Source organism: Balaenoptera ricei, chromosome 15, assembly GCF_028023285.1.
Source record: "Balaenoptera ricei isolate mBalRic1 chromosome 15, mBalRic1.hap2, whole genome shotgun sequence".
Taxonomy (NCBI): Eukaryota; Metazoa; Chordata; class Mammalia; order Artiodactyla; family Balaenopteridae; genus Balaenoptera; species Balaenoptera ricei.
The window spans coordinates 25,335,753-25,361,922 of record NC_082653.1 but is presented as its reverse complement, the minus strand read 5'-3'; the positions used below and the strand labels follow the sequence as shown (position 1 = coordinate 25,361,922).

Here is a 26,170-nt window from a genome sequence, read left to right as displayed (position 1 = left end):
TTTGAGAAATTAAGCAGAAAGGGAGAAACACTTTTCCCTTAGGAATCAACAAAGCTTTCCTGACAGGGAGCTTTGGGGATGGGTCCAGAGGGTATCAGTATCCCCTTATCTCTAAAGAAGGTTAGACTCCCAGGGCTTATTAGCCTGGAGCAACCTTTGTAGAAGGAGCAGAGGAATAGAGGAAGAACTTTCATGTCTTCTGATCTCTGCAGGCCTCAGCCTAAACCAGGTGAGCAAGGGTTAGGCTGGGGCAGGACGGTGGTGAGAACTGAGGATGGGAGCCCTGAGGAATTTCACTTTACCTCCTGCTGACAGATTTTGTCTGGGGTTTGGACAAGCAATTTCCCTTCATTTAAAATATATAAAGAGGAATTCCTACTACTGCTCTTAAAAAAAAAAAACAAAAACAATTTTGTTTCTGGAATCAGAAGGAAAAAGAAACCTTTCTCAAAGTCTAGGTGTCAGACATTTTAATCCTGCCCTGGCACCCCCTTCCTTTTTGTTTCCTTCCTTACCTTCTCTCCTTTCACCCCTTTCTTCTACCTCTCCTTTCTGTGTTAACCACCTAACTTCCTTTCTTATCCTTTTCTCTTCTCACCTCTTCCCTAACTCCTGAAAACAAGAATGGGAAAAGGGTACCTTCAGCTGAGAGACTAGTAGATAGTTGATATAGATATTGGGGCTGAGAGTCAGAACATGCAGCTTGAGATTTTGGACCTTACTTCTAGACCTTAGAACAAAGGTTGATAGAGCTGGTGTTTTATTGACTCACAGGTTCCCTAAATACTTAGTGTCTTGTACGTGCCAGGCTGTGTCAGATACTTCGGCATTCTAGTTAATAAGACCCTAAACCTGCTGTAAGGTCACAGTCTTATGGGAAAGACATAGCAGCAGTAAACCTCCTCTTCGCTCCTCTCTTCTCTCCCCCACCCCCATTCAAATCATTGGATTTTTGAGGTAGAAAGAACTTCAGAGTTTACCTGGTCCCTTTTCATGTTGCTACATGATGAGTAAGGCAGACCATGAAGTAAGTAAGCAAGCACAGTAGGCTTTGGAGTAAAGCAGACCTAGGTTCAAATCTTAGCTCTGCTACTTACCAGCTGTTTGACCTTGAATGACACACTTAGCCTCCTCCCCCATCTTCAGTTACCTTGGCTGTAAAATGGGCATGCCATCACTTGCTTCACAGGTATTACAAGGGTTACCAGCATAACACCTAGCCCAGTGCCTGGTGCATAGTAGCCCATGTCTTCCTGTCACCCTGCATCAAGGCCTGGCCTAAGCCCTTGCTCTAATGAAGCTTCTGAGGCCACTTCTAGTCATACTGATTTCTTTCTTTTTTTTAAAAAATTAATTTATTATTTATTTATTTTTGTCTGCATTGGGTCTTTGTTGCTGCGCATGGGCTTTCTCTAGTTGTGGCAAGCAGGGGCTACTCTTCGTTGCGGTGCGTAGGCTTCTCATTGTGGTGGCTTCTCTTGTTGTGGAGCATGGGCTGTAGGCACACAGGCTCAGTAGTTGTGGCACACGGGCTCAGTAGTTGTGGCTCATGGGCTCTAGAGCGCAGGCTCAGTAGTTGTGGCGCACGGGCTTAGTTGCTCCACGGCATGTGGTATCTTCCCGGACCAGGGCTCAAACCCGTGTCTCCTGCATTGCCAGGTGGATTCTTAACCACTGCACCACCAGGGAAGCCCCAGACTGATTTCTTTTTCCACTTTTATAATACATAGCACTCTTGAAACTGTTAGGTCCTGCCTAATGTTCTTTTTTTTTCAAATTTTTAAAAAAATTGAAGTATAGTTGATTTACAATGTTGTGTTAGTTTCTGGTGTACAACAAAGTGATTCAGTTATATGTGTGTGTGTGTGTGTGTGTGCGTGTGCATGCTTTTTCCTATTCTTTTCCAATATGGTTTATTACAGGATATTGAACATAGGTCCCTGTGCTATATAGTAGGACCTTGTTGTTTATTTTATATGTAGTTTGTATCTGCTAATCCTAAACTCCTAATTTATCCCTCTCCCACCCCCCTCCCTCTTTGGTAACCATAAGTTGTTTTCTGTGTCTCTGAGTCTGTTTCTATTTTGTAAATATTCATTTGTATCATATTTTAGATTCCACATATAAGTGATATCGTATGGTATTTGTCTTTCTCTTTCTGACTTATTTCATTTAGTATGATAGTTTCCAGGTCCATCCATGTTGGTGCAAATGGCATTGTTTCATTCATTCATTCATTCATTCATTCATTGGCTGCGTTGGGTTTCCTATGCTGGGCGTGGGCTTTCTCTAGTTGCGGTGAGTGGGGGCCACTCTTCATTGCGGTGCATGGGCTTCTCATTGCAGGGCTTCAGCAGTTGTGGCACACAGGTTCAGTAGTTGTGGCTCGTGGGCTCTAGAGCGCAGGCTAAGTAGTTGTGGCACACGGGCTTAGTTGCTCCGTGGCATGTAGGATCTTCCTGGACCAGGGCTTGAACCTGTGTCCTCTGCATTGGCAGGTGTACTCCCAACCACTGTGCCACCAGGGAAGCCCTGTTTCATTCTTTTTTATGGCTGATAATATTTCGTGTGTGTGTGTGTGTGTGTGTGTGTGTATGTATGTGTGTACACACCACATCTTTATCCATTCATCTGTTGGTGGACATTTAGGTTACTTCTATGTCTTGGGTATTATAAATAGTGCTGCTGTGAACATTGGGGTGCATGTATCTTTTCGAATAGAGTTTTCTCCAGATAATATGCCCAGGAGTGGGATTGCTGGATCATGTGGTAACTCTGTTTTTAGTTTTTAAAGGAACCTCCATACTGTTTTCCATAGTCTGCCTAATAGTCTTAGTCATCCTTTGTAGGAAGCTGACACAGTCCTACCAGGACTTTACTCCACAGTTCTTGCCAGGAGCCTAAGGATAAGATTTGTTCTCATTCATCGCTGCATCCTCTATAACCCCTAACCCAGAGTTGTGACCATGGCTAAGAAGGCCCAGGAATTGTTTTCGATTAATTGGGTAGAAGACTTGGGGTTTTGCAGCTGACAAAAAGAGCTGTTAAAGATTTGGCTGGGTCTCCCATCTCAACCCTTCCCCTTTCCTCTCCTGTTGTCACATTGATTCTTACAAACTCCCTATATTGTAGGCTGGATGGGAATTATATCCCCATTTTGTAGTTAAGGAATCTGAGGCTCAGATTAAAACTCAGGTCTTTTGTTAAGAGATAGATCCAGAGTAAGATAAGAGTAGTAGGGGACTACCCTGATGGCACAGTGGTTAAGAATCCGCCTGCCAATGCAGGGGACACGGGTTTGAGCCCTGGTCCAGGAAGATCCCACATGTTGCGGAGCAACTAAGCCGGTGCACCACAACTACTGAGCCTGCGAGCCACACCTAAAGCCCGTGTGCCTAGAGCCTGTGCTCCGCAAGGAAGAGCAGCCCCCGCTCGCTGCAAATAGAGAAAGCCCCCGTGCAGCAGCAAAGACCCAACGCAGCCATAAATAAATACATGAATGAATGAATGAATGAACCCCACGCAGCAGCAAAGACCCAAGGCAGCCATAAATAAATGAATGAATGAATGAATAAATAAGTAAATGAATGTATGTATGTAGTAGGAATTGGAACAGAAATCTTAACTGACGAGGTTTTCCTTGTCTGGAAGCAGTAGGAATCTTTACAAGGAAGAACAACAGGGGATGTGTTCTGAAGCCTTAGTGGATGGTGACGCCAGAGCCAGATAGTAGTCACAGCCAGAGATGTTTCAAGAACATGACAGAGAGGTAAGAAAGGGTTCAGGATAACTTCACTGAATTGCTAGGCCTTGAAAATTAAGAAGGATTTGAATATGTACAAATGAAGAGAGGCATTCCAGGTGAGGCAACAACATGGATAAAAGTATGGGAGCTGGAAAGCCCACAGTAGAGGTAAGGTAGATGATGACCAGACCCATGGTATGAGAGTCTAGAGAGCAAGGCTGAGGTGATTGGGAGCCATGACATTTTTTTGAGCAGGGGAGTGGCATTAGGAACATTAGTCTGGCAGTGTGGGCTCAATAGATTGGAACAGGAAGGGTCGGGGGAGACTAGTGAAAGAGAGACCAGGGAAGAGGCTGCTGTAACAGCCTGTCCTTGTAATGTCAATAAATTCTAAGAATTATTCCAGCAGTGCAGGCAGGAGATAATGAGATCCTGAACCAAGAGGAAGTTGACACAGTAGGGAATAAAGAAGATGATTTGGATGTAGAGCTGTTAGAGACTGAAAACAAAAACAAAAACAAAAAAAACCCCTACAAGGACTTGGCAATTGTGGGAATGAGGGAAGAAGGGGTTGGAGAGCATGAGTGAACATTTTGGAGTCCAAATATGTACTTGGTGAGAGAGTAGCATTGACATATATACACTACCAAATGTAAATAGATAGCTAGTGGGAAGCAGCCGCATAGCACAGGGAGATCAACTCGGTGCTTTGTGACCACCTAGAGGGGTGGGATAGGAAGGGTGGGAGGGAGGCGCAAGAGGGAAGGGGATATGGGGGTATATGTATGCATATAGCTGATTCACCTTGTTATACAGCAGAAACCAACACAACATTGTAAAGCAATTATACTCCAATAAAGATGTTAAAAAATATATGTACTTCGGAGAATTGTTATACCATTTGGTGAAACATGGGGACTGGGAAATGGAAGATGAGTTCAGTTTGTTGACATGTTAATTGGAGGTGCTGATAGGCCTTTCCTCTTACCACCCACCCATTAGTGCCTCTGCCTTTGTGCTTTGACCCTGGCCCTCAGGGATCCTTTAGTTCCTTGTGTTTGCTGCTTTGTTCCAGGCGTGGAGCCCCCCACAGATCCCTCTACCCAGGCCTTATAGCAACTGTCATTCCTTCTCTGAAATAAAATAGTACATGTAAGGTGCTTAGCCCAGTACCTAGTCTATTTCAAAGTGTGCATTAAATGTTAGTGGCTATTAAATGGCTATTGTTGTGGTTATCATCATAGCTTTGTGATCACAGTATCCTCTGGAACCACCTGGCTGAAGGACTCCGGAGTTATTCAACTGGTATTCAGTAAAAAGCTTGGACTGCAAGTAAATGGAGAGGATCTCAGACTTAGGTATAAATGGGGACTGTGAGCCATGTCAGCTAGGACTAGAGAATGCGTTTCCTGTGTTTTTTCTTCTGTTTGTGAGAAGTGGTATAGTGTGTGGTTAAGAAGGCAAGCCCTGGAGGTTGGATTTCCAGGGTTAAAGTCCCAGGTCTACCATCTATTAGCTGTGTGACTTGGGGCAAATTTACTTAACTTCTCTGTCTGTTTCCCCATTAGTAAAATGGGGAAATGTAATAACACACCAACCTTACAAGAGTTTGTAAAGATTAAATGAGTTAATACAAATAAAGGGTTTACAACAGTGCCTGGCACGTGCTACTGTTCTCCTTACCCCAGTCATTTCTACCCCACATTCCAAGTAATACATAGGAGTTTCTCTGTTTTCTCTCTACCCCACATTCCAAGTAATATATAGGAGTTTCTCTGTCCCTTACCCAACAGACGAGGAGGTGAGCAGAGAAACCTGAAATCAATCTCAGAGTGCTTGAAAGTTTGTCCCAGCTGGGTTCCAGGTTACTGAAGCCTGGAGGAACCTCATTCTTCCCATCACTGTATTCTATGTTGACTTTCTTGTTCTTTAGCATAACAAGCTTACTCTTGCCTATTGTTGCCTCAGGGCTTTTGCACTTATTTCCCCTCTCTGAAATACTCTTCCCTTTGATCTTTGCAGGTCTTACCCCCTTACTTTATTCAGGTCTCTGTCTAGCAATTGCTTCTTGGAGAAGTCTTCCTTGACCGATTTATCTAAAACAGACCTCATTCTCACTCCTTGTCATTCTTTCTTTCCTGACTCTGCTTATTTTTCTTTATAGCACAACCTGAAACCATATATTTAATTATTACCCTATCTTTTGCTAGGATGCAAGACTTGTAAGGGCAGGAACTTTGCATGCCTTCATTGACCTAAGTCCATGCCTGTTCTGAGCAAGACCCTGACTGATTTCTCTCTGTTATAGGTGAGCCCTCTTCCCTGAGACAGTTGGTGCTGACCCTGTAACGCAAAAGAGGAAATTGCTGGCTGAGCTCAGCCTTGGTACTGGTGAGTGAGGGTGCCTAGGTAAACTCTGGGCAAACTTGGGCCAAGATACAAGGTAACTAGTTTGGGGCTTATTTTTACCCTTAGGACAGATAACTTACAGATAATTACTCTCCTACTCCATGCCTAAGAGATTGTCATAGGCAGTCTTTTGTACTGGGAGGAGAATTGAACTTGCTTTCCTGGAGCTGCCATGAGACAGGCTGGGATCGTTTGCCATGAATAAAGCAAAGTATGCTCAATTCCTTCTGGCTTCTGCCAGCTGCTTTCTGCTGGGGGGTATTCTGGACCTGGCAGCTAAACCCCTTCTCCCATAAGCTCTCTTAACGTGACTTCATAGCCCTTAGAGACTTTTCCTGATTTCAGTCTTGATTGTGACCTACCAAGCCCAGAGTCAGCTTCAGAAAATCCTGTGGTTTTATCAGTCCTGCAGAATGTGATCATCAGTGGAGGTGAGGACGGAGTGATTAGAGTGGGGCTGTGTGAAGAGGGAAGTCCATGGAATCTTAGAAGGAAGACTGCAGATGGTGAAACAGGAAGGGAAATCAACATATTAAGAACCAATAGTGTTATGGATCCCATTTAAACTAGACAAAACCCCATCTTATAGATGAGAGAATTGAGACTCAGGAAACTGAAGTAACTTGCCCAGGTTTACACCTGGGAATCCGTAAAGCTGATATTAGAACCCAGGTCAGTCTAACTGTGAATACCATTGTTCTCTCTGCCTTGGCAGGCTTTCCTTGGAATGCTAATCTCCCTGGAATCATGATTTTTCTTAAAAAGTTCAAGAAAACAGACCTCCTTAGGGATTTAGGAAGGAGGTCTAGTTATTTGAAGGGCCCAGCAGGGCAGGCAAGAGTTGGGGGTCCTTTCTGAGCAATGGCATTTTTAGTGAGGGGGAAAGGAAGAACCTTCAAGCAGGCGGAGGCCAAGGCTAAATATGGCTGGAAGGAGAAGAAAACATCTGTAACACGTGGGATTCCATAAGCACTTGGGCCAGCACAGATGGGGACTTGGAGAGCTGAGTTGCAGTTGGAAAACCTGGGTTTTTATCTTCTTGCTCAGTATTTGCCCTTGGATAATCTCCATTTCCCTATTTGTAAATTGGAGTGCCTCACTGCACCCACACGTCTATTTTGTGTGCACCAACCATACAGGATATTGTAGACAATCAAATGGGAGATGCAAGTTGGAAAGCTTTGTGAACTGTAGAACAGCATGACTGAAATGAGAGGTGAGAAGAAAGTGTTATAAGTATCCTTGGCATCTCAGTCCCTGACCTATTTGCCACCCCACTCCCCAACGGTAAAAGGGAAGGTTTTGCCTTGGAAATTTACACTGTAAATTTTCTCCCATGCCCTTCTCCTCCTCTCCTTCTGCAGGCCCTACCGGAAGTTCAGTCTTTCCACAAGTTCAGTCTTTCCAGGGCACAGAGACAAAACCAGGCAGCATTGGCAGCCATGATTTGCAGCATGTGGGCTGCAGAGTGCAGGTTTAGATGCACTCACACAGCCTGGCTCCGAGGCCACTGCCAGTACAGATATTATAGTTGGTTTCAAGAGTCCATCCCCAGCATGTTAGAACAGGAGGGCTATTCCTCTTCTGGCCCTAGGTTCCCTGCCTTCCCCCAACCCCCACCCTCCAGCTGCTAGTGAAAAAGGCACTTGTACTGCAGCCTCATATCTTATCAGAGGCCATGGGCATTCCAGTTTTCCCACCGGTTCTCTCTCTCTTGGCCAGTGATATAGGTCACTCTCTTCACACTCTGTAACAAGGGGCATTCTGTTCTTCCCTCTGCCTGCCTGAGGATGCACAGAGGGATCTGTCCTCCAACCTGATGCTCCTGGAATCCACACTGGCCAACCTTCCCTCCTATTCTGAATCTCCGGACTCTTCCTGTCCTCTCTTTCTGTATTGGTTAATCTAATGTTCTATAGCTTCTGGCCTTTACATGGCCTGGGCATCAAGCTTGGCTTTTATTGTTTTCGTGACAACTGCCCTGTGAAGAAGTTCCACTACTGACTATTTTAAAATATGAACGATTCTATGTAAAATATTGTATAATATACTGATATCCATATAGTATCTTATTTATCTAACATCCTCAATTTTCCAGAGTGCAACTGAAAACAAGAAGGTAACAAAGCATTGTCATCCTTAAGACCTTGCACAGCACTTATTTATTCCTATTTTTACGTGTTGTTGTAACAAGCTTAGCAATCTGGTTTCTAAACCTCCATAAGATTAAGAGCGGTGTATAAAAAGGGGAGGAGGAGCTGCTATATTAGCAGCAGCTAGAGGTGAGAGCTGAAAGCTAACAGTAAGGGAGAGGTAAAAGAAGAATGATAAGAAAGAGAAGTTAAAATGGGTATCAAGGTCATACTTCAGGGACAACAGCCCTATAGACATCTATGCATTTCACTAAGGTGGAGCTAGGTAATTTTTAAGGTAGTTCTAGGTTCTTCTTGAGGGACAGAGGTATCAGAGAATGTTTAATTATTTGTAGTATCTACTATACTATCAGGTGCTATATTGAATGCTCTACATAAATTGATTTCATTTTCATAACAGCTTGGGAGGTAGGTGGTGATATTCTCATTTTATAAATTACGGAGACTTAGAGAGGGATACACAGGCAGTGACTGGAAGACCTAAGCTTAGAACTTAGAATCTGGCTTTAGAGAACCAAGTTTTTTCTATTCTACACTGGCTCTTTCTCCATGACCTAAAACCCTGGTCCTTCTCAGACTCTTGGGACAGTGGTTCCCACCCTCCCAACCCAGCCTTTATTCATTCTCCTATATATGAATATCTTTTTAAAGACGTCCATTCATTCAGTGTGTATGTATTGAGTGTCCACCATGTGCCAGGCACAGTTTTAAGTGTTTGAAACGTAGCAGTGAAGAAAATAGTTTTCTCTCTTGTATCCTAAATTCTAGTGGAGGATAAACAAATGAATACATAGGAATAAAAATAAAGCAAGGTAAGGGAATAGGGAGGGACTGTGTGATGAAAGAAGGCTTCTGTGAGAAAATAAACTCTGTTCAGAAATATGCACGAGCTGAAGTAGTATGAGTTATGCGTATATCTTGGGGAATAACATTCCAGGCATAGAGTTCAGCAAGTTCAGAAGCCCTAAAACGGGAGCATGCTTAGTGTCTTGAGGAACAAAAGGAGGTCAGTGTAGCTAGAGATGAAGTGAGCAATAGGGAGAGTGGATTATGGAGAAGAAGTCACAAGGGTAGACAGGGACTCAGATCATGTAGGGCTTTATTCTGAGTGAAATAGGAAGCCACTGGAGAGTTTTGAGTAGAGGAATGACATAATCTTACGTCCATAAAATCGCTCTGCGTGACTCTACCGGCTAGGACCTCCGGTACAATGTTGAACAGAATTGGTGAAAGCAGACACTCTTACCTTGTTCCCAATTTTAAGAAGAAAGTATTCAGTCTTTCACCATTAAGTATGATGTTAGCTGTAGGGTTTTTTGGTAGACTTCTTTTATCAGGGCAAGTAAGTTCTCTTCTATTTCTAGTTTACTCAGAGGTTTTATTATGGATGGATGTTGGATTTTGTTTGTGTAGTTTTTATCCTTTATTCTACTAACATGGCACTATGTTATTGATTTTTGGATTTTAAACCAACCTCATTCCTAGAATAAATCCCACTTGGTTATAGTGTATAATCCTTTTGTATGGTGTTGGTTTTGGTTTACTAATATTTTGTTGAAGAGTTTTGCCTGTATTCATGAGGCATGTTTGTGTCCCACTGGAGCAGCAAGCCTGACAGAAGAGTGACTGAGAGCTCTTAGAGGGCAGTTTTAAGGCCGTTGACTGTGGCAGAGAGGTAGGGATCTGAGCTTAAGAATAAGGCCAAGAGATCAAAAACCCAAGCTGGGAAACCATAAATCAGGAAACCAAGGTCCATCAGCAAGTTTGATACCAGAATCATAAGATGAGTAGGACATGAATAAGGGGGACTTATGACCTAATGGGGCAGATGCAGAAAAAAGCCCCAAAACTATCCTACAAAAGATCACGTTAACACAAAAGCAGAAATTGCTGCTTTTGAGTTATCTGTCATTTTGTATTAGGAGTCTCTACTGGTCTCCCGTACCTTCGTCTCCCTCCCCATCTCCTCAGTTAGCATAATATATCAAGAGTTAGTGTACTTAAGTGCATAGGGCAAGAGACAAAGTTATCTACAGGATAACTTGTCTTTAGGAAGATTAATTAACTCCATCTTTCTCACCATTGTATATATTCTTAAAAACCTCAGGCTATATGCTGCTGGGGAAAGGGAGGAAGCTTTAAAGCCAAAGATTTGAATCCTTGCTGTGACATTCATTTCCTTTGTGACTAACCTCTCCAAGCTGTAGTTTCCTCCTCTGCAAAATGGGAACAATAATGCCTATACAGTTATTGTGATGCTAATAGGAGATGATGAAAAAAATGCCTGGCCTGGATTGGTGTTCAGCCACTAGTGGTTGAAATAAATTCTGATACCCTGTGTTCAGTGTCAGATTGTAGTAGAAGGTGAGTATTGTGGCCCAGGCTCTTAAGCCTGTTCTACTAACTCAACCTTGGGAAAGCATTTAATATCTCTGGGCCTCAGTTTCCTCAGCTCCAAAAAGAGGGAATGAAGTAGAAAGTTGTTCTATAATTGCTGGTATGTCTCTTCCAGTTCTGTGCCTCCAAAGGCACTTGGTCTGTCGTTCAAAGGAAAAAAAGAGGAGGGGGCCAAAAGAGAAGACTCAGATTCAGTCCTGCTTAACGCTGCAGCAGAGACAGAAAGAAAGAGCCATTACCTACAACGAGAAGTGTTTGGGAGTCAGCTGCAGGGGCAGTGACCTGCCTGTCACTCAGCATTTGGAAAAAAAATATCAATGAGGAAATCAGAATGGCCTGGAATGTTGGAGACTGAGTAGATAACGAGTATGAGAGAGTCCATGAGGCATAGAATCCAGTTTGTGCTCTGTCACCCACTTTCTGGGTTTTCCCAGTCAAGCTGTTTCTCTTTTTGCAGCCTCCATATCCCCATCTGTAAAATGAATTAGGCAATGTATTCTCCAGGGGCCTCTTCAGGGCTTCCTAAAATTTCATTGTCCGCTCTCCTCTGGCTCTCAAGTTGGCTTGTACTCAGCTTTTGCCCTTGGTGTTGAGGATTTCATTTATAGGAGAAGGCTTCTTAACTAGCAGGTTAGCACTACAGTATATATTTAGAATGCTCTTGAAACCACAATTTCAGGCTGCTAAGAATCATAAAATTTTCAAGTCCAGAAATGCCTTGGTCCACCTGGTTTCACCCCGTCAGTTAACACTGAGAGATGATGCAATAGAGTGGAAAGACTATACTGGCTTTAACAGCAGGCCTGGAATTCAGATGCCAGCCTGTATTAGCTTAATTTCTCTGAGCCATAGAAAATGAGGATAGTGATAATAGAGTAGGCATGTAAAGAATTGTTATTATTTGGAGGAGAAAGAAAAAACTGAGGCCTGAGAGATGATGTCGCCTGCTCAGAGTCACGCTCAGACCAGAACCTAGGTCTCTTGTGACTCAGTTCAGGGTTTTCTCCTCTGGAGTCAAGGTCAGCTGTACCCATACGTAGGTAGTAGCAAAGATTGGAACTGAAAGCATGTCAGCTTAACATCTCTGCCAACAGTCTTCTCAATTCCCCTGTGGCGTGTGTCAATAACACAGCCCGTACTTGTTTTAGAAACAAGCTCTTCATAAGCACTCCTGTTTGATTTGCTTTGGCTGGTACAGGATCCAGATGCTCTTAGAATAGCACAACAGGCTCTCCAAATCAGCCCATTCCCATTCTGAGCCACTCACGGCTCTGATCTGCTCACTGGGGTTCATCCCCTAGTCCTCCCTACCTGTCATATGAATCACGTTCAGTCATCTTTTGTTATTTGCCCTTTCCCTGTTGATGGAAGTCACATTTATCAAGTGCCTACTATGTGCCAGGTATTGTCATAGGTGTTTTAAGTTAAAATTATCTTCGTTAATCTTTATAACTCATTAAGTTATTAATAGCTCCAGAGGGAAAAGCTGAGGCTCAGTGAAGTAAATGAATTTGCCAGAGGTCATATACTTAGCCTGTGAAAGAGCTGGGTTTTGAACTCAGGTCCTCCTGCTTCCATAGACCCCATGCATTTAGTATAGTAAGCTCTTTCCTGAGTATCATACTGCCTCTGGCCTCTGCCCTTCCAGGAGGGTAGAGTGTTCAAGAGTGCCCAGGAAGGGGTATGCAGTGGCTTTAGTATAATGGGAACATCTCCATGCCTTCAGTGCATTTTCCCATGAGTTTCTTCTGCTCTCCTGCCTCCAACCAACTTCTCTAGGATCCACGTGTGTGGCCCAGAGGTCCAGTCACTAAGCGAGCGGCCAGGTTTCCATCTTCAACATGGAACATGGACTCTCTAGTAAGAAGTGCACTTGTCATTTTCAAAGTTGAATGAGGGGAATATTCCAAGCAATAAGCCCCTTGTATGCCCAACTCTGAAATGTAAGGAAGGAAGAGAGAGGGTCTACACATCTCAAGTGTGATGAGCCTCCTTCAGGGACCTGGCAGGAGAGGAGAATAATATGAAAGATTTAAGAATAAGATTGCTCTAATAGGTCTTCAAATCTGTAATCATTTTTCAGTTTACAAAGCACCTTACTTGTAGAGATTTTAGTTTAAGGAAACTGAAGGCATCTGCCTTTATGTGGCAGAGTCAGGAGCTAGAGTCCAACTCCTTAGTCTTGATAAGGCCAGTGAATCTAAGCCCTCCCTGAAAGGGTTCTGTCCCTGGCCTTGGGTTCCACTCAATCTTCATTTGCAAAAGGGGCAGGCCTTTAGTCTCTGCCCTTTTCTGAGCCCTCCTCTGCCCACTTGTCCCCTTCCTCAGCCCTTCCTACTCAACTGCTAGGGCCTTCTTAATGAGACCCTCTTCTAATGATACGTTTTTAAGTATAGGGTAAGAGGAGATATTTTTGGCTCTGTATTGTCCTCAGGATCATTTGCCATAAAATGATGGAATTTTAGGATGTCAGAGTGGGAAGAGATCTTAACTAACAGTTATCAAGTTTATGGAGGAGCCCTTTATTTAAACATATAATTAAACATCTCAAACAGAGCTGCTCTGTTAGAAGTGGCAGTGGTGGGCCCAGAGTCCACCAGTCCAGCCTCCCCCCCTTACCCTCATCAAAGACAGGCTCTGAGGCATCTGCCTTAAACCTGCAGAGTTGCCAGGAACACAGTCTATAAAACAACACTGACCTAGATCAACTTACCCATTTTATAATTGTGAAATTGAGGCCCAGCAAGGGGCAGTAAGTAACAGGCCCAAGGTCACACAATGAATTAGTGGCAGGTCTGACTCTCAGCTTTGTGCCCTTTCTGCTACACTGAGCTTTATGTCATTTCATAAGTGACCACCTGTTTCACTTCACTAACATCCTGTGCCTGGATATCAGGCTTCTTTTGCCTCCTGGCATCTGGTTCCTGTGAGGTAGGTAGGCAGGCCTGTGGATGTGTGTGCTATGTCAGGGCATAATTCTCATCCATGTGGTGAGCATGTGTCAAGTTTTGTTTAACTCAGTGGGGGAACCAGCAGAAAGAGAATAGCTGAGAAACTGGATTTATGTTCTTAGTGGAAAAAGGATTGCTGAAATGAGATTGCTAAATTAGATCCAAAATTGATTAATGTCCTAATGAAAATGTAACATTTCATGTTATCTTTTCTGCTTCTTAGTTTGCTATATGTTAAACTCTAACTTTGCAGAGTTTTAAAATATTTGGGCCCCAACTGTTTGTGAACAGTAAGTCAAACAAAATTCCATTCTCCAAGAGTATCAGATGACTCTCAGATACATACTAAAAAAAATGTCCTAACATGACTTTAAAAGTTCACACAGTTGTCTTTTTCCCTTACTTCCAGTTTTTGGATAATTTTCCTTAACAAAGCACTGCTGAAAATCATCAGAGTCTCTGGTATTAAAGCTGGCTAGAGCTCTCCCAAGTCAGGAGGGCATCTTTCTGCTCAGGGCACAGACCCGACTTCTTTGCTGAAGCTTCTGCAGGTAGCAGCTATTAGCAGGACCTTGAGCTGTCTCCTACAGCCCTACTCACTGGCGTGGAGCTTGGCCTTTGCGAATCCTAGACTTGCTTCTTCCCCTTCACCTAGTCATGGAGGCTTTTTCCCTGCTCTGGTTACCCTCAGGGCCATCTTGGATGCAAAGAGGTCCCAAAGTTCCACCTGGAGGAAGTTTGTTTTGAGCAGAGTTTACTCAGGTAAAGTAAGCAACTGCTTTCATTATGTGGTTTTGTCTCTGAAATGTTTTGCCCATCTTCTTATCCCCAGTGCTACCATCCAAGGCCAGATATTAATCCTCTCTCACTGAGACTTTTTCATTGTCAACTAGCCTGTCTCCCCATCTCCAGTCTTTGCCCCTGAAATATAACCTCCTTTTTCTCTCCATAGGTTTTAAGATACAGATCTTATTCCTATCACTTTCCTGCTCATAAAACCTCTAGAATAAAATCCAGTGTCCTTAGCATGACATTCAAGGCTCTGCAAATACTATTTCTCCTCTTTCTTTCCAGCTTCTTCTCCAGTCCCATAGGAGTTCATATTAGTGAGTAGAAGTATGAGGGAAACCAACTTTTGGTTGGATGAACTATCTGATCAAGTCTGCCAGTGAAGGTTAAGAAGTGTTATTAGTTGTGGTACCATGTTAACATCCAATATGATAAACATTTGTGCCAGGCACAGAGATAGGTCCTTAGGGATAAGGAGAAGGCAAACACATGGTCAAGGCCTTTGGAGCCCATAGCTGATCAAGGAGAAGAGGTAGATAAAGTAAGTAGGTGGCAGTGATGATCACTATAATGGAAGCATGTGGAGTGCTTTGGGAACTTGGAGGAGGGGGGGATACTAACTGCCTGAGAGATCAAGGAAGGCTTCACAAAAGAGCTGATATTTGAGTTGGACTTCAAAGATGAGACATTTGACAGTCGTGAAAGATGAAGTATTTGGCAGTTGAGAAGGGGAGTCTGTAGCTTCCAAGCAAAGAGACCAGTGAGGGCAAAGGCACAGAAGCTTACATGTGTGTCTCAGAGAAGAGTAAACAGTCCATTGTAGCCAGAGCATAGGATTTCAGGAATGGAGTGTGGTTAGGGTTAAAGTTATCAAAGTAAGTTGGGACTAAACTGCGTAAGGCCTCATTTTCCAGGTTAAGGAAATGCTGTGTTTCACATCTAGTATACGATAATAATTCTTGAATTAAGTGGTACATATTTGTCTGTTTGTGCACGTGTGTACTTGTGTGTTAGGATGTCATTGTTACATTTGGAGATGATTTTTGAAGACCCTCTGAGGCAAAGCAAATATCAAAAATTGGAGCCAAAAGGACAGGTTAAACCTAAGTTCACCCAGGCTTGAACTTTGAACTTCTGAGATTTTCACCAGTTCCATAAGCCCATAAGTTAATCATAGCATGCCAGAATTGGAAGGGACCTTAGGGATCCATTCAACAAATGCCTGATACTATTCTTGTAGCTGAGATATGGTAGTGAACAAAACAAAGACTGCCTTCATGGAACTTGTTTCAGTGGGGGAGACAGAAAACGAGTAAATCATTAATTATTAGATTATTTCATATGTGTTATGAAGAAAGATATGCAGGCTAGGCCCCAAGATAAGAGCATGTTTGTAGAGAAACTAGGAGGCAGACAGTGTGGTTGGAACAGCACCAAAGAGAAAGAAGCAGGGTTAAGGTTGGAGAGGAGACAGCTGAGGCCAGAACATATAGGACCCTGCATTTGGCCAATGGGAAAATGAGGCTAATATCCAGGGCCACATAGCAAGTTAGTAGGAAGGCCAGGATTGGTAACTATCCTGGTTCAGCCTCCCTTCCCTTGCCTGCCTGCTGGCTTCTGGCTTTTATCCAAGATTAACTTGGATCCCATTTAATTCCTTTATTCTCCTCTCCCTCACTTAGCTCTCTTTCTCTATCCCTGTACCCAAGGTTCCTGTCATACCATTACTCTGTTTCATTTCAAGCTTCTTTGCTTAATCACAGCATTAGCATTTCCCAGACTCACATTTGTACACATGACCTGGTAATAGAGTGATTCCTGGAAGGTCAAAGTTAGAGAGGTCCCTGGACATCTTTTAGTTTGATTCTCTGGTATTAGAAACCCAGAGAGGACGAGTGACTTGCCCAAGGCCACTTAACTAGTTAGTGGTAGAACTTGATTTCCTTTGCCTCCCAGTCTCTGGCTCTTCAGTTTTGGCATGCTACCTCTCTTTCTTTAGTGTCCAGCAAAAGGGAGTCAAGTTGTGATACACATAGTTGGCAAGAGCAGCTAGCATTCAGTGACCCTCTGCCATCTGCCCCTTAGCTTTTTATTTTGTCTTTGTCATGTGAGTTTACTGTTTTATTCTGGCCAATGTCTTTGAACTACCACTCTTTGCAAAGACAGTATGTTGCTAAATTTCGCATCCTAGTTCATGCTATCCCCCCTCCTTAACTGGCAGCCTGCTCTTAACCTCCAGTCTACATCCAGGCTTGTCTTTTAAGCCCAGCCCGTATTATCTTGAGAGAAGCAATGTAGAAAGAGCATAGCGTTTGGAGTTGGATATATCTGGATTTGAATCCCAGCTTTGGCATGTACTGGGACAAAGTAATCTTGGATAAGTTAGTTGACTTCTGAGAGCAGTTTTCTCATCTGTAAAATGCAGATGTTAATACCTGCTTGATGGGATCATTGGAAAGATTATTTAAAGTGTTATATGGGTATACCTCAGCATTCTGTAAAGAGAAACTTAGTAATTCTTCCTCAAAAGCCCATCCTGAATGCCCTCTCCCTTTTTCCTAATCATCTAATAGCCAACACTTCTTGGGTGGGTTTCTATGTGCCAGACACTGTGCTAAGTGCTTTTAAAAAAGTATTTATTGGGAAATTCCTTGGCGATCCAGCAGTTAGGACTCTGAGCTTTCACTGCCGAGGACCTGGGTTCAATCACTGGTTGGGGAACTAAGATCCTGCAAGCCGTGAGGTGCAGCGCCCCCCTACCCCCACCCAAAAAAAGTATTTATTACTACATGTGAATCTATAATTATCTCAAAATTAAAAGTTTAAAAAAAAATTTGAACCACTGATCTCATTTTTTCTGTATTTATTATTCTTGCTCTTGGTAGATAGATGCCAGGTTAGGATTCAATATATGCCTGTGTTCCAGTTCTTGCTATTTTCTAGTTCTGTAAATTTTGGACAAACCTCTTGACCTCACTCTTAAGTGTTTTTCCCACCAGAGTCCTAAAATTCCATTTCATAACCATTTGGAAACCTGACTTGCTTACCTTCTCACCTTGGAATTTGCCTCTATTGATGACATTGCAGTGGCAACTGGGCTGGCCCTGTGTGACTTGGAGAGGACAGTATGGGAGGCAAGAGAACTAGGCACCTGGGAGCTATTAGATCAAGGATTAGCAACTCGTCATAAATCAAAAGATTTCTGGGGTAGGAGTCTGGGGGTAATGTCGATGGTGACTCTACTTGGATTATGTTCTCGGGGTGAGATTGCCAACTTCATTGAATGGAAGGACCAGCAATGCACAGGCACTCTAGCTTGTGCCTGGGCAAAAGACAGCGTGTTGGTGGCAAGTGTCCAACATGGCCACGGCGGCCCACAGGCCATCTCTGCCATTCAGGACATCAGCCGCTGGCCCTGCCAGCCCTGGGGCAAGGTTGCTGTGGTTTCATAGAAAGAGCCCAGTCTCTGAAATTGCAAGTTCCGATTGTGAGTTCAAATCCCTGTCTACCAACTACTGGTTGTGTTCTTCAGCTAGTTCCTCAACTAGTTCCTTAGTTCCTGAAAATTCTTACTTTATCTCTCAGAGCCACAGTTTCTCTGTCTGTGAAATAGTGCTGTTGAGGGAGTTCCCTGGTGGCCTAGTGGTTAGGATTCCAGGTTTTCACTGCCGCGGCCTGGGTTCAATCCCTGGTCGGGGAACTGAGAGCCCATCCTGCAAGCCTCGCCGTGCGGCCGAAAAAAAAAAATAGTGCTGTTGATACCTACTTTGGGGGTTGTTGGGAGGATTCAAAATACCTTAGGCAAATAGGTGTCACACAATACCTGATACTTAGTTGGGTGAATGGCAAGTTGATCTGCTGCTGTTAGCTTTTTGAAGACCAGTATCCTTGGGAGGTGCCTTTCAAGTCAGGGCTGCTCTGATTCTCTTACCACCTCCCCACTCACCCCCAGAAACACCCTAGACCCCTCCTTTCCTTCCTCAAGTTCAGACCCCAGAAGTATTGTCTGTCTCACCAGGTGGCATATCTGAGTAAGCAAGATTGTTACATAGCAGACATACAGGACCAGGGAATGTAGCTCAGGCAGCAGCTGATGAACAAAAGGCTTCTCTCTGTTCCCAATAAATTGGTCCTTGGGGATCCTAGCTTTGAAATTCTAATTGACACAGGAAGGAAAAGATTCATTAGGCTCTGGTCTCATTAAAGTGTTCTGCTGCTCACCTACGATTTATTCTTGGCACTTCATCAGGAGAAATTAAGTAAACCAACAGGCTGGGAGGCTGCTGACAGCATAGTTCAGTGTACCTGGTGCTGCTCGTGGGGTGAGGATATTGGGCCTCCCATACTCTGGAGCACACAACTGGCTTCAGAAGTTCCTCACCCTTAGGACTTAGCATGAGTCTAAGTCTCATATATTGTCAGTGCTTTTGAGTTCATTCATAGGTGATAGCTCATTTATGGATGGTCCAGGAAGAACTGGGGCTTGCCCAAGATCACTGAGCACAGCAGTGGTGGAGCTAGAATTAGAAACAGTCAGCCCTCCTGACTTCCAGGCCAAGAATCTCCTTTGGATTTCTAGATCCACTATTTCAGTCATTCAACCATCAACAGATACTTTCGACACATGCTGTGTGCTAGGATTCTATGATAAAACAGACATGGGGGGGTGGTGGAGAGGGAATACCTGACCCAGTATTAGGGGAGATTAGAAAGGCCTCCAAGTCTGAGGGGTGAATAGGAATTAGCTCAGCAAAGAAACATATGAGTAGTGTTCAAGGCTGAGGGATCAGCACCTACAAAGGCTTAGAGACTCTCTCCAGTAATGGAAAGTCTTGCTAGGGTGGAGGAATTGAGGAAGAGATAAGTTATGATGAGTCAGTCTATGAGGTTTGGGCCACTTCCTGTTATAAGAACTCTATACCTGGGATTAGGAGTCCTGGGTGTTCTAGATTTGTTTCTACTGCCAGTATTTCTTTAACATCTTTCTGGTGTGCCAGTGCTGGGCATTGAGGTACAAAAATGCATAAAATATATGTAGCTCTGTCCCCCAGAGATCTGTTAGTTTAATGAGGCTAACAAACTAATAAATAACTCCTATAACAAATAAAAGGAATAATTACCTTTGATGGAGGAAGTCAGAGTTGAGCTGTGTGTCACCATCAGTATTTTCTCTGGGCTTCGATTATCTCACCTGTCAATTTAGTGATAACCACTGTCCTGTGTAGCTCATGAGCTGATGGGAAGACAGCTCTGTAATGACTGATGTTTGTGTGGCATTTTGTGGGTTACAAAACACTCTTTCATCATTAATTAATTGAATCTTAACTATAATCTTATGACTTAGGAAATCTTCCACCAATTTACAGATGCGGAAACTAAGGCTGAGAGAGGTTGAGGCTTGTTTATGGTTTTACAATTTTTGATTAACAAAAGCTAGGATTAGAAATCCAAATCTTTTGCTCTCTTTTGCATTACAGTGAATCTGAACAAACTTTGAAAAGTAGAAAGATGGCAGGCTTTCTGTTCCATACTTGAGTGGCACATTTCCCTCTCCCTTCAATAGAAATGCAAAGAATGACTTCAGTGTGAGAAAAGCAGACTTAAATTGCCTGGGGAGAAAGAAAAGGAGCTTATTTCAAGTCTTCCCCAGACTGGGCTCTGAACTTTTAAGACCATGTGTCCCAGTGCTCTGTCAGCTCCCACTATTCCATCTCATGCCATTTACAGAGTAAATGTCTCAACTATTATGTCACTGGCTACAAATAGCAACTTGTAGGGTAGACAGAGCCTGCTTTACAGGTGGGTAAACTGAGGTCCACAGAAGTTAAGTAATTTGCCCAGATTCACTGAATTATTCATGCCAGAATGAGGACTGGAATCCAGGGCTCCTGACACCACAGGTGCTCTTATGTCATAGAAGAATGCTCCTTTGATTCATTCAGTTCACACAATTCTTGAATATACCCCATGAGCCAGAGACTTTGTTTTACAAGAGAACCTCTGGTTAGGCTCAAACTATGTTGGTGCAGTGCCTTCCTCTCTAAGAGGAGGGACTTTGCTATTTATTTATCTGTCCCTGACTAGGGCCTGGTTCCAAGAATGCTTTGCTATTGTTTTTGGCCTTACTCTGTCAGAAGCTGAAGGGAGCAGATGGCCACAGCAGTGTGGATCATGAGGGTGTGATCCCAGGCTGGGCTAGAGAATGAGTTGAGAGCCCTACTCATCTACTACTGTTTCTACGGTCAGGGCCCTGCCAAGGTGTTTTCCATCCCAGAACAAATTGAAGCTGGCCAACCCTGCCCCCTCCTACTCCTATACACAACGTACTTGTTGATCTTCTGGATAGATTTCATACAAAGGCTTCTATGATCTGCTGTCCCAAATGACCCTTTGGACCTATTTCCCAGGCATGTTGCACTATTTAAAGAGTCTCCTATATCTACAGGCCTCCCAACACTCCCACCCTCACTGCTGTTTTTACTTCTGACTCCTTAAGCAGATTGGCTGCTTAGTGTGACTCTGACAATTAGCCTAAAGAGTACTCAATACTGAGAAGTTGACATGTTTTCTGTTTATCCAAAGTTCTAAATGGAAAGTTTAAGGAACACTATTTTGGAGCGGGGCAGGGAGGTGGGGTGACTGGGATAAGGACAGTTGACTTCATGGGAAGCCTACAAGAACCTCAAGTACCTTAAAAAGTCATGAAAGGAAATAACAACATTTGTTCACAATATTTCAAGTGCCCCTTATATTCATATCTTTATATATTACAGAGCCCTTTCATACCTATTATTGCCTTTGAGTCTCAGAGCAACTCTTTGAGGGCAGCAGTGCAAGGATTACTATTCCCACTTGACAGTTGAGACCAGGGAAGGTTAGGGAAGAAGGTTAGTGATCGACCTTCTGGTAATTATGGTGGCAGAGCCCCAAACAGAACCAAGAATTGGGAGACAGGTAGTCCTAGGTTTGAAATCTGGTGCTCATCATATTCTAGCTGAATGACCTTGGGCAAGTTACTTAGCCTCTTCAAGCCTCAGTTTTCTTCTCTGTAGTAAAAGGATAACTATCTCTTACGGTTGTCAAAGCATTAACTAATATAATGTATGGACAAATGCGAGCACAGTATGGAACAAATATTAGGAGCTTAGTAACTGCAGGTTTCCCATCTTAGTGTTTTAAGTGTCTTGTATTCTGAGTCTTTAAGAATTAGTACTCTCACCCTCAGAATGGGAGAAAATATTTGCAAACGAAGCAACTGACAAAGGATTAACCTCCAAAATTTACAAGCAGCTCATGCAGCTCAATATCAAAAAAACCAACAACCCAATCCAAAAATGGGCAGAAGACCTAAATAGACATTTCTCCAAAGAAGATATACAGATCGCCAACGAACACATGAAAGGATGCTCAACAACACTAATCATTAGAGAAATGCAAATCAAAACTACAATGAGGTATCACCTCACACCGGTCAGAATGGCCATCATCAAAAAATCTACAAACAATAAATGCTGGAGAGGGTGTGGAGAAAAGGGAACCCTCTTGCCCTGTTGGTGGGAATGTAAATTGATACAGCCACCATGGAAACGGTATGGAGGTTCCTTAGACAACTAAAAATAGAATTACCATACGACCCAGCAATTCCACTACTGGGCATATACCCTGAGAAAACCATAATTCAAAGAGTCATGTACCACAATGTTCATTGCAGCTCTATTTACAATAGCCAGGACATGGAATCAACCTAAGTGTCCATCGACAGATGAATGGATGAAGGAGATGTGGCAATATATACAATGGAATATTACTCAGCCATAAAAAGAAACGAAATTGAGTTATTTGTAGTGAGGTGGATGGAGTTGGAGTCTGTCACACAGAGTGAAGTAAGTCAGAAAGAGAAAAACAAGTACCGTATGCTAACACATATATATGGAATCTAAAAAAAAATGGTTCTGAAGAGCCTAGGGGCGGGGCAGGAATAAAGACACAGATGTAGAGAATGGACATGAGGACACGGGGAAGGGGAAGGGTAAGCTGGGACGAAGTGAGAGAGTGGCATGGGCATATATACACTACCAAATGTAAAATAGATAGCTAGTGGGAAGCAGCCACATAGCACCGGGAGATCAGCTCGGTGGTTTGTGACCACCTAGAGGGGTGGGATAGGGCAGGTGGGAGGGAGACGCAAGAGGGAGGAGATATGGGGATATTTGTATATGTATGGCTGATTCACTTTGTTATAAAGCAGAAACTAACACACCATTGTAGAGCAATTATACTCCAGTAAAGATGTCATAAAAAAAATTAGTACTCTCACTACAGTAAAGTGAACTACATGTAATGAATTTCTGTAAGCCAGAGTATCGTTTAAGTGCCTCACTGGGTTGGAAGCAGGGGTGCTCCAGGCACTGGTTAAGTACTTCTGATACAAATCACAGTGGGTTAGAGCTGACCAGGGACCCAAGAGATCTATTCCAATGTGTCTTCCTCAGAAGAGATGTTAATAATCTAGGAAAAGTCAGACTGAATAATGCAAAGTACATTTCTTTATTGTTGACTTCTTAGAGCCTTAGCGTGCATGTGACTGGGGAGGGTGGGGAGGAAGGGATGGAGTATGCCAAGTTTCCTGTTTTTATTTGATCTTGGAGCCCCTTTTCTGAGGAGCTCTCATTAACATCTTGAGGAACACTGGTTTTTTATGGAAGAGTTCAGGTAACACTGATATGGTTCAGTTCCTCCATTTTTTGGATGAGGCAATTAAGGTCTGTAATCAAGTTGACAGAGCCAGTCCACAGTAGAACAAAGTCTAAGGTTCAGGGTGCCTGACTCCCCCTTGGGCCACACCACTATTTGCACTCCATTGTTCTTACTCTTCTAGCCGGCAAATCATAAAATTACAGAGGATTCTGCAAACCACTAATCAGAGAGCATTGTTAGAGCATCAAGCTTTCTGTTCTGTTGTGTTTGTGCCAGTAAGCAGGAAAATGAGGAGACAACAGGCTTAATGGCCACCAAATGTTTCCAAACAGTTGAAAGACCAGGGGTCAGGTAATTTTAGCTCAGTGTCTGGAAAGGTGCCTCTAAACCACAAAGTTTTAAGTCTGTTCTTGTTTTAAGAAGTTTCAGTTGCATCCAGGGGCCTCATCCAAGAGGCCCATAGTGCAGTTCCCAGCGATGAACACTGATACCAGTAACTATGGGAAAGATCCTGAGAGGAATTTGAAGAGAACGTGTCAGATTTCTGCTCTTCCATCACCATCTTCCATGGAATTCAGTGGTTAGGAATGTGCCGCTGGTTTCTATCCAGACCTGGCAGAGGGAGTTGTCCTTGGCATTTATTTGGTGGGGGCTGTCCTTGCTTTTACTAAGCCTTCTAGTTTAGATCTAGTAAAAAATACAACCTTTACCTTTGCCAAGTTGTGCAGTAAACTTTCCAAAACACATCTGATAACACAAAACACTCCTTCCTGTGACATAGAGGTTATCTTCCATGTGTCGTTATGAGGACACTGAGGCTCAGAGAAGGGGTAGTGACTTTTCCAGGGGCTGACAGCAGATTAGTGATATGTTCATTGTTGTATTACAGGTGCCTAGTGCAATCCTGACATATAGTAGATCCTCAAGTATTTATTAATTGAAAAATTGGTACATTTCCAGGACTGAACTTCGGTCTTCGAACCCTTTGCCCAGTGTTCTTTCCTTTAAGCCAGCATGGTAGGGCCCAGTGGTTGGGCTCATCTCAGGGTCACCAGATAATTCAGAGAGAGTAGACTGGGTCTCCCTTGCTGTGTTGATTTCCAACGAGAATGGCCGTTTCTAGCCGTTGTTGCTCTCTGCTTGGTGAGGACCTTGTACATCTTCCCCACCATAGAAAGCTTAGATTCAGCAGTTTCTGGGCTGAAGATTCAACCTCTCTTTTGAGCCTCTGCTCCTTGGAGTCTACTGAACAAAGACACCACTGGTCCCCAGCTTCTCGCTCTGATCCTCCTTTGTTGTCTCTCTCATCACTGTTTTGCCTGTCCTTCTGCCCTACTGATGGATGAGGAACTTGGGTTCATCCCATGAACTTCAAATATACAGTTCACTTTTAAGGAGCTGCCATGTCAGGAACACTGGGAAACCATTTACTGAAACAGTGCCCACCTAGGATTCTTTCACCTGTTGCATCTGCTTGTTGCCAGGGCAGTGCTGGAGGCTGGGATTGCAAAGATTAATAAAAGTCTCTGCCTTCTAGGAGTTCAGAGTCTAATGGAGAAAGACAGATGTGTAAATCACAAAGGTGCAGCAAATGTTGCTGTGACAGAAGTCTGTAGAGAATATCGGGGTCCAGAGGAGACAGTGACTGTCTTCCTGGGGGATGGAAAACAAAGGCTATCCTGAAGAGTTTTCATCAAGGTTATGACATAGGTGGCTTTGTGCACTGAAAACCCTTCTGGCTCCAGCCTCCATCACCAAATCAGAAATTGGTTCTGGTCCTGCTTTATTGATGAAGCAATCTCTCTTAACCTTACGCAATGTTAAGAGTGTGATATTTGGAGCCATCTATTAAATGGGACCAGTAGTAATAATAATTTCATTTAGAAAGCTCCTGAATGCTTCACTTGCTGGTATGTTATCTCACCGAATTTTCACAACCTTATGGAGAAGGTGCTGTAATATTATTCTCATTTTACAACTGAGAAAACTAAGGCACAGAGGAGTTAAGGCATTTACCCAGCATCATACAGCTGATACATGGCAGAGCTGGGATTTGAACCCAGGTAGTCTGACTCCAGAGTCGTTGTCCTAAAAGAGTCTCAGGGCCATTGTGACCTTGATATAATTCTTAACCTCAAAGAGTTGTTGTAAGAATGAGAAGTAAAATACTTAGCAATGCATCTACCACAAAATAAGCAATTAATGAATCATAATGATCATTTTTTATATTACAAAACAGCCTTTCCTAAAGGCTGGAGTGGATTGGGCTCCTGCAAAGATGTCTCCTTTCTGTCTCCCAAGTCTCCTGGCTTCGTTTTCTATACCGCCTGCTTCTTTGTTTCTTAAAAAGCATGAATGAGGAAGGGGGTGGGGACAGTGGTACCTGGAGTTCACTTCCGCAGGTACTCCCTGAGCACCAGTCTGGGCCAGGGTCTATCCTGAAAGGCAGGAGGAATGCCGATATTAAATAGATTGTGGTCTCTGCCATCCAGGAATTCACAATCTGGGAGGGGAGATGACACAGAAACAAATCATTTTAATACTGCCTCCTCGGATGGATCTTAGGCAGCACATCAGATCCCATTGCCCACAGCCCATACCACTACTAGCAGGGCATGAATGACTTGCTACTATATTAATTGTTGAAATAATCATCCTGTTAATATCCTTGTCATCATTAAAGCAGATATTATTAATGTAGAAAGTTGTAATACTTCAGAGAAGGTCAGCAGCTACTCAAAGGAGACTTTTAACATGCTCAATTGGAAAAACCTATTTTATTTTTATGGGGGGGTCGTGGTGGCACTCCTAAACTGCCAGTGGAGCTGAGGGAGTCCTTGGCTTGAGCAATGTACTGTGGGGAAGGATTTATGTCCCTCAGGCCTCCCCGATGGCCACCTGATGTGCTGCTTAGTTATCACATACTTTATAGTTTCTTGTACCCAGGCACATTTTTTTATTTGGCAGAAGGAGCAAGAAGTGGGGAGGTAGCTTTCTGAGGCAGTACATCTGCCTAGAGAGGCAGTGAC

The 26,170-nt window shown here is 43.4% G+C and overlaps 1 protein-coding gene across 6 annotated transcripts in view; it reads left to right on the top strand.

The window, feature by feature from the left end:
- Positions 1–26,170, top strand: part of RALY (RALY heterogeneous nuclear ribonucleoprotein) — an 80,427-nt gene that overhangs the window by 31,192 nt on the left and 23,065 nt on the right. For 4 of the 6 annotated variants that reach the window (XM_059895943.1, XM_059895944.1, XM_059895950.1 and 1 more), the window contains exon 2: positions 6,054–6,136. The exons of 1 other annotated variant lie outside the window; for it this stretch is intronic. The gene's annotated coding sequence lies outside the window, so the exon portion shown is untranslated. Of the gene's footprint in view, positions 1–3,747; positions 3,770–6,053; positions 6,137–26,170 lie in introns of those variants that run through there. One more of the 6 variants, XM_059895946.1, reaches the window with a different exon arrangement.